General features: G+C 35.9%; 1 long non-coding RNA gene across 1 annotated transcript; it reads right to left on the bottom strand.

Annotated features, from left to right (window-relative positions):
* Window positions 1–3,217: 3,217 nt before the first annotated feature.
* LOC115929371 lies at window positions 3,218–4,268 on the bottom strand. The gene is made up of 2 exons (XR_004066450.1): window positions 4,021–4,268; window positions 3,218–3,488 (listed from the first exon to the last, which is right to left on the bottom strand). It is a non-coding gene; the product is annotated as an uncharacterized LOC115929371 (long non-coding RNA).
* Between the last annotated feature and the right edge of the window lie 8,036 nt (window positions 4,269–12,304).

Raw genomic sequence — 12,304 nt, 5'->3', positions numbered from 1 at the left:
TTGAGTATGTTGTAGCTGAGACTATATGCTATCTAAATCAACCCTCATTTTTTCAATAAGATGTCATGATCGCGCTCATGATCATAATCATGATCATCACGATCATCATTATCATAATGATGCTAATCATTTATCAATTACATTTTCATTTCTTTGAATAAGATAAAATCGTCAAAAGGTGTTCTTCATGATGTAAATTAGAGTCAAATGTGTAACTTGTTACTGCACAGGGTCAAAGGTCATATATTGTTTCAATCTATCTTCCCTAGATCCATGATGATCAAGGAGACACAATTTAATCTTGACATATGAATAGATCATAATGGGAGAAGCATATGAATGGGAGAAGCATTTTACAAAATAATATATCGTGTAATGCATTATTCGTTATGTAAACCATTATCATACGTATCACCTAATTCGTCTAAGTGACGAATTAAAGTCTAGTTTACAATTGTATTACTTTAGACTCGATTTCAACCACGACAACGATCACTGAATATTGTAGGACCGCATATGCTTCCAATATGTTCCTTCGAACCAAATTCATGACCCCATACCAAAACTTTGTATTACCTTTAATTTTGGATCATGGATGAGGTCCTATTCTACATAAAAAGACAAAGATACGATCAGCTGATTAAAAAAGTTGCAGAGGATGCATACATGAAATCTTACATCTTAATTTCTTTGTTGTGCCATTGTTGGTGAAAGAGGCTGTAACGCTACTCATCTGCGCGCAATGTATTGTTAAATTTCTCAGAAATTTAAGAAATATAATATATCTTATTTACTTGGTGCCAAAACAACGGGGGAATTTGGCAACCTCCACCTCCCCCCTCCCCCCACCTCGAACTGAATAATTTGATAAGACTGAAATGAACTTCATAAATAACTTAGAAAATGAAAGTTCATGAAATTTTCTGTAAATAGCAATTTGGAGAGAAGCTCGAATTATACATCACACTGTTACAAATTCATTGGGGGATGATTGTCGGGGGGGGGGGGGGTGGTAGTTGTCCTCGGGGGTAATTGTCCACGGGGGTAGTTGTCCTCGAGGGGTAATTGTCCTCGGGGGGGTAATTGTCCTCAGGGGGTAATTATCCGGGGGTAATTGTCCTTGGGGGGGTAATTGTCCTCGGGGGTAATTCTCCGGGGGGGGGGGGGTAATTTTCCGGGGGGGGGGGTGATTGCCCAGGGGGTAATCGTCCTGATACGGCTCATGTAATTAATAACAAAAACAGTGAACATAACGCATTTCATGAAGAGAATCTTCCCTGGGTTTGAAAGTCGTGGAATCATACTAAGAGGTGGAGCAAAACTTAAGATGAATCTATGAATCTACCCCAGTCGTAAAGAAATAGGAAAAAAATAGGGGAAAAACAGGGAAAAAATAGTCCCGAATATATATTTTTTTTCTATTTTTTCCCTATTTTTTTAAAAGGAAAAAATAGGGAAAAAATAGTTTTGGAAATAGGAAAAAAATAGGTTTGAAACAATTTTTTCTATTTTTTTCCATTTTTCAGACCTGAAAATAGGAAATAAATAGGGAAAAAATAGTGTAGAAAAAAGTGAAGAAAATAGTAAAAAAATAGTGATAACTAGGTGCTTAGTGAACAGTGAAAAATAGTGAGGAAATAGGAAAAAAAATAGTGAGAAAATAGGAAAAAAATAGGAAAAAATAGTTAGAAAATAGGGAAAAATAGTAAGAAAATAGGAAAAAAATAGTAAGGAAATAGGAAAAAAATAGTAAGAAAATAGGAAAAAAATAGTAAGAAATAGGGAAAAATAGGAAAAAAATAGTAAGGAAATATGAAAAAAATAGTAAGAAAATAGGAAAAAAATAGTAAGAAAATAGGGGAAAATAGTAAGAAAATAGGAAAAAAATAGTAAGGAAATAGGGGGGGGGGGGATCACTCATCCTTTACTTTCGTGGATTTCTCAAGCACTACCATCTCACACATCCAGTCAACGACTCTGTACATTCAACTAAATCATACAGTGCAAACTTGATATAAAGATCTAGATCAGTTATACCTGAAATGACAAGGTAATTTACCAGCTTTTGGGGGTTAAGATTTCTTGGTTGCACATGACCTCATTGTCAAAAGTTTCCACTGTAGAATAGTCACCCTACTCCTACAGCTCTTTTCTCTGCATCGATGCACCTACTCAGTTTGCCAAATTCACTTCATCCTTTCAGTCCAATCCATTCAGTAGAACATTTAAAATAGTCAATGGGTATATGGAAAATGTTATACAGTCCACTCCTATTATAACAAACATGGATACACCAAGATTTTATTATCAGGCAATTCTCATCAGTCCCAATTTTAAACAAACCAATGTGTTCAGTAACTTGAGTATAGCATGATTTCATTTTAACAAGGAAATTGGCTTGGTCCCGAGCACCTCGTTATAATGGCAGTGGACTGTAACAAAGAAAAAGAATAAAAGGGAATGTGTCAAATAAAATACATGTACTTTATTTTCGAGAGGTAAACACAATGACATGAGTTTAGTATAGTATGTGTGTTCATATAAGCAAATAAATAACAGAACTAAACTGATATTTACAATCTTTGGTTAAGTACTGTAGTAGTGTACATGTTGTAGTAATAGAGTTGTTCATGGTTTGCTATGATTATACTCTAAAAAAAAGAAAAGACAAATGCGAATGCGTCTCCTATATGCCTCCGTCTTAAAAAAAAATATCATCCACCTAGAATGTAGCGTTCTATTTTTGTTCAAATAAAGTATTCAGGTGAGTTTCAGGACTATTACTGAGCCGATGCGGATATGCCAGGCGATCACAAGCTCTCTCCCTCACTAGTAACCAAATAAAGCAGTATTCTGGACATGAGAGTGTTGTTTTTTTGTCTCTTTTATTACAATTTAATATTACAAAGTGCTCTTAATAATGTAATAACATTTTCAAACCTCAAGAAAATCATGACAAATAATATTTTTTTCTCGTTATTTACAAAGATAACAAAACAAAATAAATCATAAAACAGATTTTTCAACAATGCATGCATGCTTTATAGTACAGTTGACATGTTACATAATTTTCTCAATCTCAATTGAACTGTCAAAATCTTAATACAATCATCATAATCTAGAAACACTTACTACAAAATCAATGACATGTCATCATTGTCATGTCATTGAGATATATATAAACAAGAAAATGACAGACTTACATGCTACTATTTTCAAATAATTTTACAAAGTATACCATCATTACCATGTATCATAAGTAATGGTCTTATGGTCCTTTATCTTCACAATATGCAGGCACTCATTGTGTACACATACATGTTGTACTTGCCTATGAATCTTAATGATTAGACATAAGAATTACATAATAAAATGGAAACAAATACTAATGCAAAGGATACAGATGTTGGTCTTGCTGTTCACAGGCATCTAATCAAATGGTGGTTGTACGTTACATGTACATTGTAGCTTGATTAGTTTCAATGGATCTGTAAAGATATAAATGAAATGTGAGTTAGGGGTAAGAATAATCATGCATTGGTACATTTATGAACATGCAATTAATACTTAGTACAAGTATTTATGTATTTCATAATGAAAAATTCAAAGGCACAGAACATGTGTGTACAAAAGTATGATAGCAAAAAAGATGCCAGGCTGACGACGAACGGATGGTGAAACAACGGAGTCATCAAAGAGCTGTCAAGGTGCATGAAATGTAAACCACTCAGGTAGGCAATTAATTAGATTTTATTCTTAGATATATCGGGTGAACATACATAAAATAAAACATAAAAAATAGTAAAGGAACAATTTTTTGAAGAAAAAAATAAAAAGGAAAGAGAAAAATAATGTAGATCTAGGTAGAACTTGTGCCACCTGCAAATTATTGTTCTAGCATAATGATGAGGTAAACTACTCTAATATTTTGATGTCAGATCTTAACTAACAAACATGAAATAAATATACCCAAACAAATTATCAACAATAGATTTAGATTTCTACTTAGTAAGGACATACCTCGCAGACACACTCTCGGACTTCGAAGACTTGCTCTTCTTCTTGCGTGGTGCTGCCTTTAGCAGGTTGTGTTTTCTGATTCGTAGAAAAATAATTTGAGATACAATTTAGCCTTAAACCACATCAAAACATTATATCATGCAAGGCAATATAATTGACAGACGTAGTAATGGTTAAAAAAATATGAAATTTCTACGTGGATTTATTGTAATCACGTTTGTTTACATTCACTCATTCACTGAAGTAACAGACACTAACTTGTTACACTGCACTTGGGGATTCACTACACTTCACTCAGCACTACATGGGAATATTGATACGTAAAATAACATTCTATAAGCCTACTATGTCTATGAAGTAGCATTATATTCAACAACAGACACAATAAAAATATATATATCATAATATAATTAAGTTTCAGAAATAAACGTACCTTTTCAGCTGTTTTCTGGGGCCAGTTCCGCTCGTCGATGGTCTGTCATTCGACAACAAACTCGTTTCTCTACGAGTGGGACTAGTAATGTTTTGAAAATTTGTCGGGCTCATTTTCTTGGGAAGAATCACTAAAATGGGATAAGGAGGCATCGGAGTATGAGGAGTCACTATCTCTTGATGAAATTTCATCGCTAGAATAATTGCTGGAAGACATTTTGGTGTGATTTGGGGACGTTTAATGAACGAAAATCAGCAAAAGTCCGATGCGCACAGCAGTGCCAGTGGGGAAAAAAAATAACGGGCAATTTTCAAATTACTTGCGTACTGTCCTCTACGTTGAAACTTTACTCACACATAGAACGGGAATATCTCGATCGAATGCTTTTTTTTCTTTTAATAAAGGAGAATATTTTTTTGAAATTTCTATGTGTACATTTTCTTTTTACACATGGTTTATGTATGGTTATCTTTGAGTGCACTAGTCACTACTATAGTTTTGTAAATAAAATCAAGAATATTAATAAAGGAACAAAATTGAAATTTCGTACATTTTCTTTTTACACATTGTTTATTTATGCTCGATCACTATTCAATATGTGACCCCACAGCTAAAAACCACCAACAAGTCGCAAAATGAACAACAGAGATAATGGCAGGAGAAGCGGGCTTTTTTAATAGGATGCCAGTCATAAACAATGAAAATATGCAAGTTTAGAAAATAGACAAAAAATAGTTTACAAATTTGTATCATGTCATAAAAAATGTAAGTGCAAAAAATAGGAAGAAAATAGTACTCGCAAATAGGTAAAAAGAAGTCTGAAAAAGATAAAGGTGAAAAAATAGGGAAAAAATAGTCTGAAAAAGATTAAGTTGAAAAAATAGAGAAAAAATAGTCCTATTTTGTTCATATTTTTTTGGACAAAATAGGAAAAAAATAGTCTGAAAAAGATTAAGTTGAAAAAATAGGGAAAAAATAGTCCTATTTTTTTCATATTTTTTTGGAGAAAATAGGAAAAAAATAGTCTGAAAAAGATGAAGGTGAAAAAATAGGGAAAAAATAGTTTGGTACTCGAAAATAGGAAAAAATAGAACTATTTTTTTCCTATTTTCTTTAAAAAAAATAGGAATAAGATATAGTCCACAAAAGTTGAAGGTGAAAAAAATGGGGAAAAAATAGTTTGTGCTTGAAAATAGGAAAAAAATAGGACTATTTTTTTCCTGTTTTCTTATAGGAAATAGGAAAAAAATAGTCTGAAAAAAAATATAGGTGAAAAAAATAGGGAAAAAATAGTTTGTACTTGAAAATAGGAAAAAAATAGCCCTATTTTTTCCTATTTTCTTGAAGGAAATAGGGAAAAAATAGTCTGCATTTCCAGAAAATAGGGAAAAAATAGGGAAAAAATATATTTTTGCAACACACAAAACTACTAGGGTATGTACGGATAATGTCATGTGAGAATGTTGTAAGAATTGCAGTAGTCATTAATGGTACGATTCCAAAACCAGAAATAGAAACACCCATAACGACATCAACAAAATGAGGATGTTTGAAAAGCCCAAGACATCACTCTCTTTAATGAAATGTTTGCATCTATATATCAACACTGTTGAGCTTCATGATATTGAAAACGTATTTTAGAAATGATTGTTCGGGCCCCTTATTTGTATCCCCATACGCTTTTTTGGGAGAAAAGGCTTAGTTATATAATTATTCGCAGTTCTTTTTTAATAATCCCAATGTGGTGATCTGACGATTGACAATGTTCGAAAATCTGTTTCCACAATTTACAAACACACTTTTATGCTCATGCACAATAACCTCCTGGTAGTCTCCAAACTAATTACACTAGGCAGGTCAGGTATATTGTCACAGGGACACATACACATCATCTAAACTAATAATTGTTTCATATAGCTGACATGTTAAATTGATTAACGGCTTACACATATTCGTTTGTTTTTATTCCATTCTTTAAAAAAATGATATACGGCGATATTAGGAACGCAAGTGTTCACATAATTCCCCTTTCAGATGATAGATGTTGGGTGATGTCAATCGTTCATGGGTTACTCAGGCGTATGTCCTGTATACATTCAATATACAAACAATTAAAAGGCTAGCCCTAGCATTCAAAAAGACTGAGTATATGTATTACATTGTTAGATAACGTATTCAGGATTGTCATTAATTAGTGTAATCTACGAAAGTGAACGTAATTTTAAGCACAGTTTGGATAGTCTCGCAATTTTATACCTAACATCCATTTTTTACAAAGTTTTTCAAATTTACAAACACGCCAGTTGCGTCTGATTTCCCTTATTTCAGGCAATTGGTCATAAGCGCATGTTCAGAAAGCCAATGATGGAAGAACCAAATAGGAATTGAAATAAATTATTTGTTTTATCCGGCATTAAATCGTTGCTGTTTTCACGAAGTGACGGTAGTGAAAAAGAATTGCATTCACTTTGCGTTACGATTTTCCTCACTACTGTCACTTCGTGAAAACAAGGACGAAATTATGTAGAGTGTTTTGAATTTCTACACATTGCTGGTTTAATGAGGAACAAAGAGCATTGCGTTACTTTAGTAATACAAGACAGAATATGGTCATAAGATTCGACATTTTCTAAAAACATACCTCCGACTTTATGATTATAGAATAAGGAAGAGAAAAACGAACCATATTACATTTTTTATCTTCGAGATGTAAATCAACTAAATCAACTTTTCATTTTTCTTTCAATATACAAACCACTGAATCTATTCGACAAGAAGACAGATATAGAATCGGTCAGATATTCAGATGTTTGTCGTTTATCAGCATGCTTGCTCGGCTTTACGTCTCCATGAAGAGCGTGTCTCAGAGCAGGGACTATGCGGGGCGCAATCCCGTACGGCTCAATAATATCAACGACAAGCTTATCAGGAAACACCAGTGGCGTAATGAGCAAAAATGTTTGGGGGCGCTGACAACAAAAAATCCGCATCACCCCACTCTTACATGCAGGCCCCGCTGAACGAATTTCAAAGTGGGGTCTAGGGGCAAAGCCCCGGCGGAGGTCAAGGGGTGGAGCCCCGAAGTTCAAGGGGTATGGGCATCAGTGGCGGTTCCAGGAATTTCTTACGGGGGGGGGGGGCACGACATGGCATGGGGTAAAATATATGTAAAACGATGAAGCGACAGAGCGAGGCTTCAGCGGCGAGGGAGCGGAACGACCAAGCGGGGGTGGGTGTGGGAGGGGGTTCTGACCCCCTCCCAGAGTAGGAAGCATTTGCAATTTTAGAACCACATTAGACGCATTTTCAGACACTTCCTGGAGTAATATGACGTAAAATTGCTTTCTCCTACCCCTCCAAGAGAAGGGATCTTTTGCAATTTGAGAACCACATTTGGCGCATGATTGTCCACCGGAACTTCCCGTAAAAAATTACGAGGCCTTCTGATTGGTTAGAAGTAGAGAAAAATGATATGTCACGTCGTGAGACGTTGTATATGCTCCGTTGCTGCATAATGCACAAAGACGGTGGTCCGGTACTTCACCAGTAGTACTTGCAAAAATTATCTTGAGTGTATAAACTGTGTTGTTATCAGGGGCGTCGCCAGACCTTTTTCAGTGGGGGAGGGGGGGGGGGGTGGGAGTAGAAGCCACCGTTAACCAACAAAACTAGCCACCAATTAATTACCGACAAATATATTTATGCTAAATTTCCGAATGTCTACAAATTTAACCCTATAAACCCGGGCCAGGAACTAAGTTATTTTCTCTTTTCACACTTCATTAAATTATTAGAGAAAAAAGACGATCCGTTAATTCTTGTTTCGCCCCTCCCGCGCGAAGCACAGAAGCTATGACGTTTCATTTAATAATTAGAGAAAAAAGACGATTCATTGTACCGTTCTCGACTTTTAGTCCTTGTCTGAATTCAGTTCCCCCCCCCTCCCGCGCGAAGCGCGGAAGCTTTGACGTTTCAATCAATTCGTGTCTGAATTCATTTTCGCCCATCCCTTTCACGTTTCATTAAAATAAGTAGACGATTCGTTGTATCGTGTCCTTGTGTAAATTCAGTTCCCCCCACCCGCGTGAAGCGCGTAAGCTTTGACCTTTTATTAAATTGTTACTCTTAATCCTTGTCTGAATTAATTTCGCTCATCCCTTTCACGTTTCATTGAATTACTAGAGAAAGTAAACGATTCTTTGTATCGTGTCCTTGTCTGAATTCAGTTTCCCCCTCCCACGCGAAGCGCAGAAGCTTCGACGTATCATTTAATTATCACTCTAATCCTTGTCTGAAATTATTTTCGCCCATCCCGCGCGAAGCGCGGAAGCTTTGACGTCTCATTAAATTATTACTCTTAATCATTGTCTGACTCATTTTCGCCCATCCCGCGCGAAGCGCGGAAGCTTTCACCTTTCATTAAACTATTAGAGAAAGAAGACAATTCGTTGTATCGTGTCCTTGTCTGAATTCAGTTTACCCCACTCCCGCATGAAACGCGGAAGCTTTGACCGTCATTAAATTATTGCTCTTAATCCGTGTCTGAATTCATTTTCGCCCATCCCTTTTACGTTTCATTAAAATTAATAATTAGAGAAAGAAGACGATTGGTTGTATCGTGTCCTTTTCTGAATTCAGTTGCCACCCCCCCCCCCTCCCGCGCGAAGCACGAAAGCTTTGCCGTTTCATTGGCATTAAATTATTAGATAAAGAAGACGATTCGTTGTACCGTTCTCTACTTCTAATCCTAGTCTGAATTCAGTTGCCCCCCCCCCCTCCCGCGCGAAGCGCGGAGCCTTTGCCGTATTATTAAATTATTAGATAAAGAAGACATACTTTTAATCCTTGTCTGAATTCGGTTTCCCCACTTAAGTCTAGCTGCGCCCCTTAACGGTACAAGTGCAGTGTTACATGATGTACGTATCGAACGTTCGTTCGCAAATCCGCAGTAGCCTCTGGAAAGGAAGTTTCTACTAGTTTACTGTTAGTGGCCCATTATTGACTATAAAAAAAACATATGCTCTTCCTGGGGCTATTTGGGAATGTGTCAGTTTGCAACAAAAATGGAGAAACGCGCATTAATTTTGTATTGAAAATCATGTGATATTACGAACATTTATAAATCACTTGTATGGAATTTTGAAAATAAGTCATGGATGAAATTCATTTGGGGGGGGGGGCTGGCGCCCCCTCAAGCCCCCCCCCCCCCCACCAGTACGCCAGTGGGAAACACCACTCGTTCATCATCACAAGATACAGCCTTGCCTGGTTTGTATGACAAGATTTCTTGTCGTAATGTAACCAACGTCTTCAAATCCGCGTTTGAAGAAGCCATTTTGAATGACGTACTACCTGCCTACGTATGAATAAGTACAACCTAATGCAGTTAACTGAATTAGTATATTCTCGCAAGGCAAATGTTTACTGTTCAAGACGTTGCTTTTATAAACTCCAGTGATAACTGGTTCCAAAGGACATCAACTAGTAATTAATTTATGAAACAGTTTAATTAGTAATGCAATTGTGTTTGTATTGATCGGAGCGAGTCGTCTTTTTTTAGTAAGGATAGGGTCAACAGGCCATGCACTTTGTATGTTCAGTGTTGCCGAAAATTTTGCTACATGTGCATTAAACACCCTATAAATCTTATAATCTAATATTTTGTATGAATTTACGATTCGTTCTGGTGGCCTTTTAAACGGATGCATCCTTTCGTTTTATTTCCTATTACAGTTGCATGTATGTGCATTGAATTGACTCGTGATCACCGAGCTGCCCTTTCCCAAGCCCCCTCCCCACATCGATTGTTCAATGTGTTAACGCATCAGTGTGACAACCACTCAAACATATTATTTTCAACGTGATAGGCTACAAAATATATCTGATTTCATTAATAAATATTAAATTCTAATTGAAAAAGTTTATTAATAACATTTATCGGGGCTAAAGACCGAATCGCGGTTTTTCATTTAATACATATTAAAAAAAACATAAATATATACAATCATGTAATTGTTTATCAGTCTATTTTGTTTGCTATATCACTTAGAGACTTCGGTGGTAAGCGCTTTAGAAGCAACGTTTTTATGTATTTATTTGTTTATAACAAATAAGTACAGAAACAATAATACAACAAGACAAATACGACTGCGTCTCCTACAATGTATATGCCTCCGCCTTAAATTCAATTTAGGAAATGGATGGAATTATACGTGACATATCACGATGAAAACGAGCAGCCCATCTCTTGCGGTTCTTGAGATATCGCAATAGCAAGGCTAACACCTTTAGTGTCACTAATGAATTAGATTAACATTATGTTTACGTTACCAATGGCTTGGGATTTGTCTTCATTATTGCACGGTTTGGATGAACATAATGTTTACCTGATTTCAACGTGCTTTCATGGAGAATGAAATGGGTAAACTGAATTAAACTGATTGTATTGTTCCTCGATTCATAATATTTTCTAGCATGATCTTACGATATTGATACAAAAACTAGCTTCCGCATACTGAAAACCCACTTACCTTCGCGAATTGAAACGTTTTCAAATTGAAAAGGGGTGCAATTTCTACTGTATACACTTTCGATTATTGCTACAATTTACTGTTGCGTCAATTGTTTAATTTTGTGCACTTTTAAGGGACTTGATCAGACATGCTAATAATTATAATGACAGGTGAATCAAACGGTTTCATTGTGAGTCCCTACCCACCAGACTCTCGGGTGGGAGAGGAATCGGAGGTGCATGATGATGATGATGATGACGATGATGATGATGAGGATGATGGTGATGATGATGATGATGATGGTGATGATGATGATGGTGATGGTGATGATGATGATGATGATGATTTTTTTTGTATTTTAAATGTTTTACTCTGATCGTGCATGATAGTAAGTTTTAGTATGTTCTTTGTTTTTTGTTCTGTTCTTTTGTTCTCGTTTTCCTGTATGTGTGTCTTTAGGGGTAGGCTTTTATATAATGAATCCCTCCTTTCTGCCTATCCAAAATGCTCTTATAAATTGCCATTGTATTTGTTATCACTTTTTTTTTTTTTTTTTTACTCAATTCTGTATTTTATGTTTTAAATGTTTTTATGAAGAGTGTTCAATAAACTTTGAATTTGAATTGGAATGATGATGACGATGAAAGCCACTTTCATATATCTCGTCTCATGTCTTCTCTATGAGCCTTTTGTAGGAGTGGAGATGGTGTACATATTACAGCGTGTAATCTATTCTTGCGCATGGAGGTGTCGTGGTCTAGTGGATACGTCACAGGACTGTTTATCAAATTTTCACGGCACTTATGTCCGTTGGTAGTATATTATTCTACATTAATTTGTCAAAATCGACCCAGGTGAAGTTAATGATTACCTGAAATGAATTCATTCTTTGACAAACTTGAGCACCAAAATGGCAGCCGTACTGGAGTAGGGGTAATAATTTTGGAGCGCCAATAGGGTCACGTCTGACATGCATAAGTGCTATACAAGATCAGGCTATAGGTATTATCATCATTAATATTACTCTTGTTTGATATTACTATTGTTATTATTACTACCACTGCTAGTATTATCAATATCATCTCCTCATTTAACACCATTGCAAATACAAGCATGATGAGCTACTTCATGAACGCTAGATGGCATATTTAAATTATATGTATATGTCAGTCATGTAACAGTGGTTACGTGGCCCATACTGTGACTCTTGAAACAGCATCACTACGTCTGTTTGAAGCCAGAATGGTGTTATATCATTCTGTTTTAACACAGACTTAACGCCCTTCTGGCTCCAAACACTCAGGTATGGGTTGAATGAGGTGCTGCGAATAAGGATCAC

This window comes from Strongylocentrotus purpuratus, unplaced genomic scaffold (genome assembly GCF_000002235.5).
Source record: "Strongylocentrotus purpuratus isolate Spur 01 unplaced genomic scaffold, Spur_5.0 spur5_scaffold_4, whole genome shotgun sequence".
Classification (NCBI taxonomy): Eukaryota; Metazoa; Echinodermata; class Echinoidea; order Camarodonta; family Strongylocentrotidae; genus Strongylocentrotus; species Strongylocentrotus purpuratus.
Note: the sequence above shows the minus strand (reverse complement) of the source record. Positions and strands in the feature narration are given on the sequence as shown.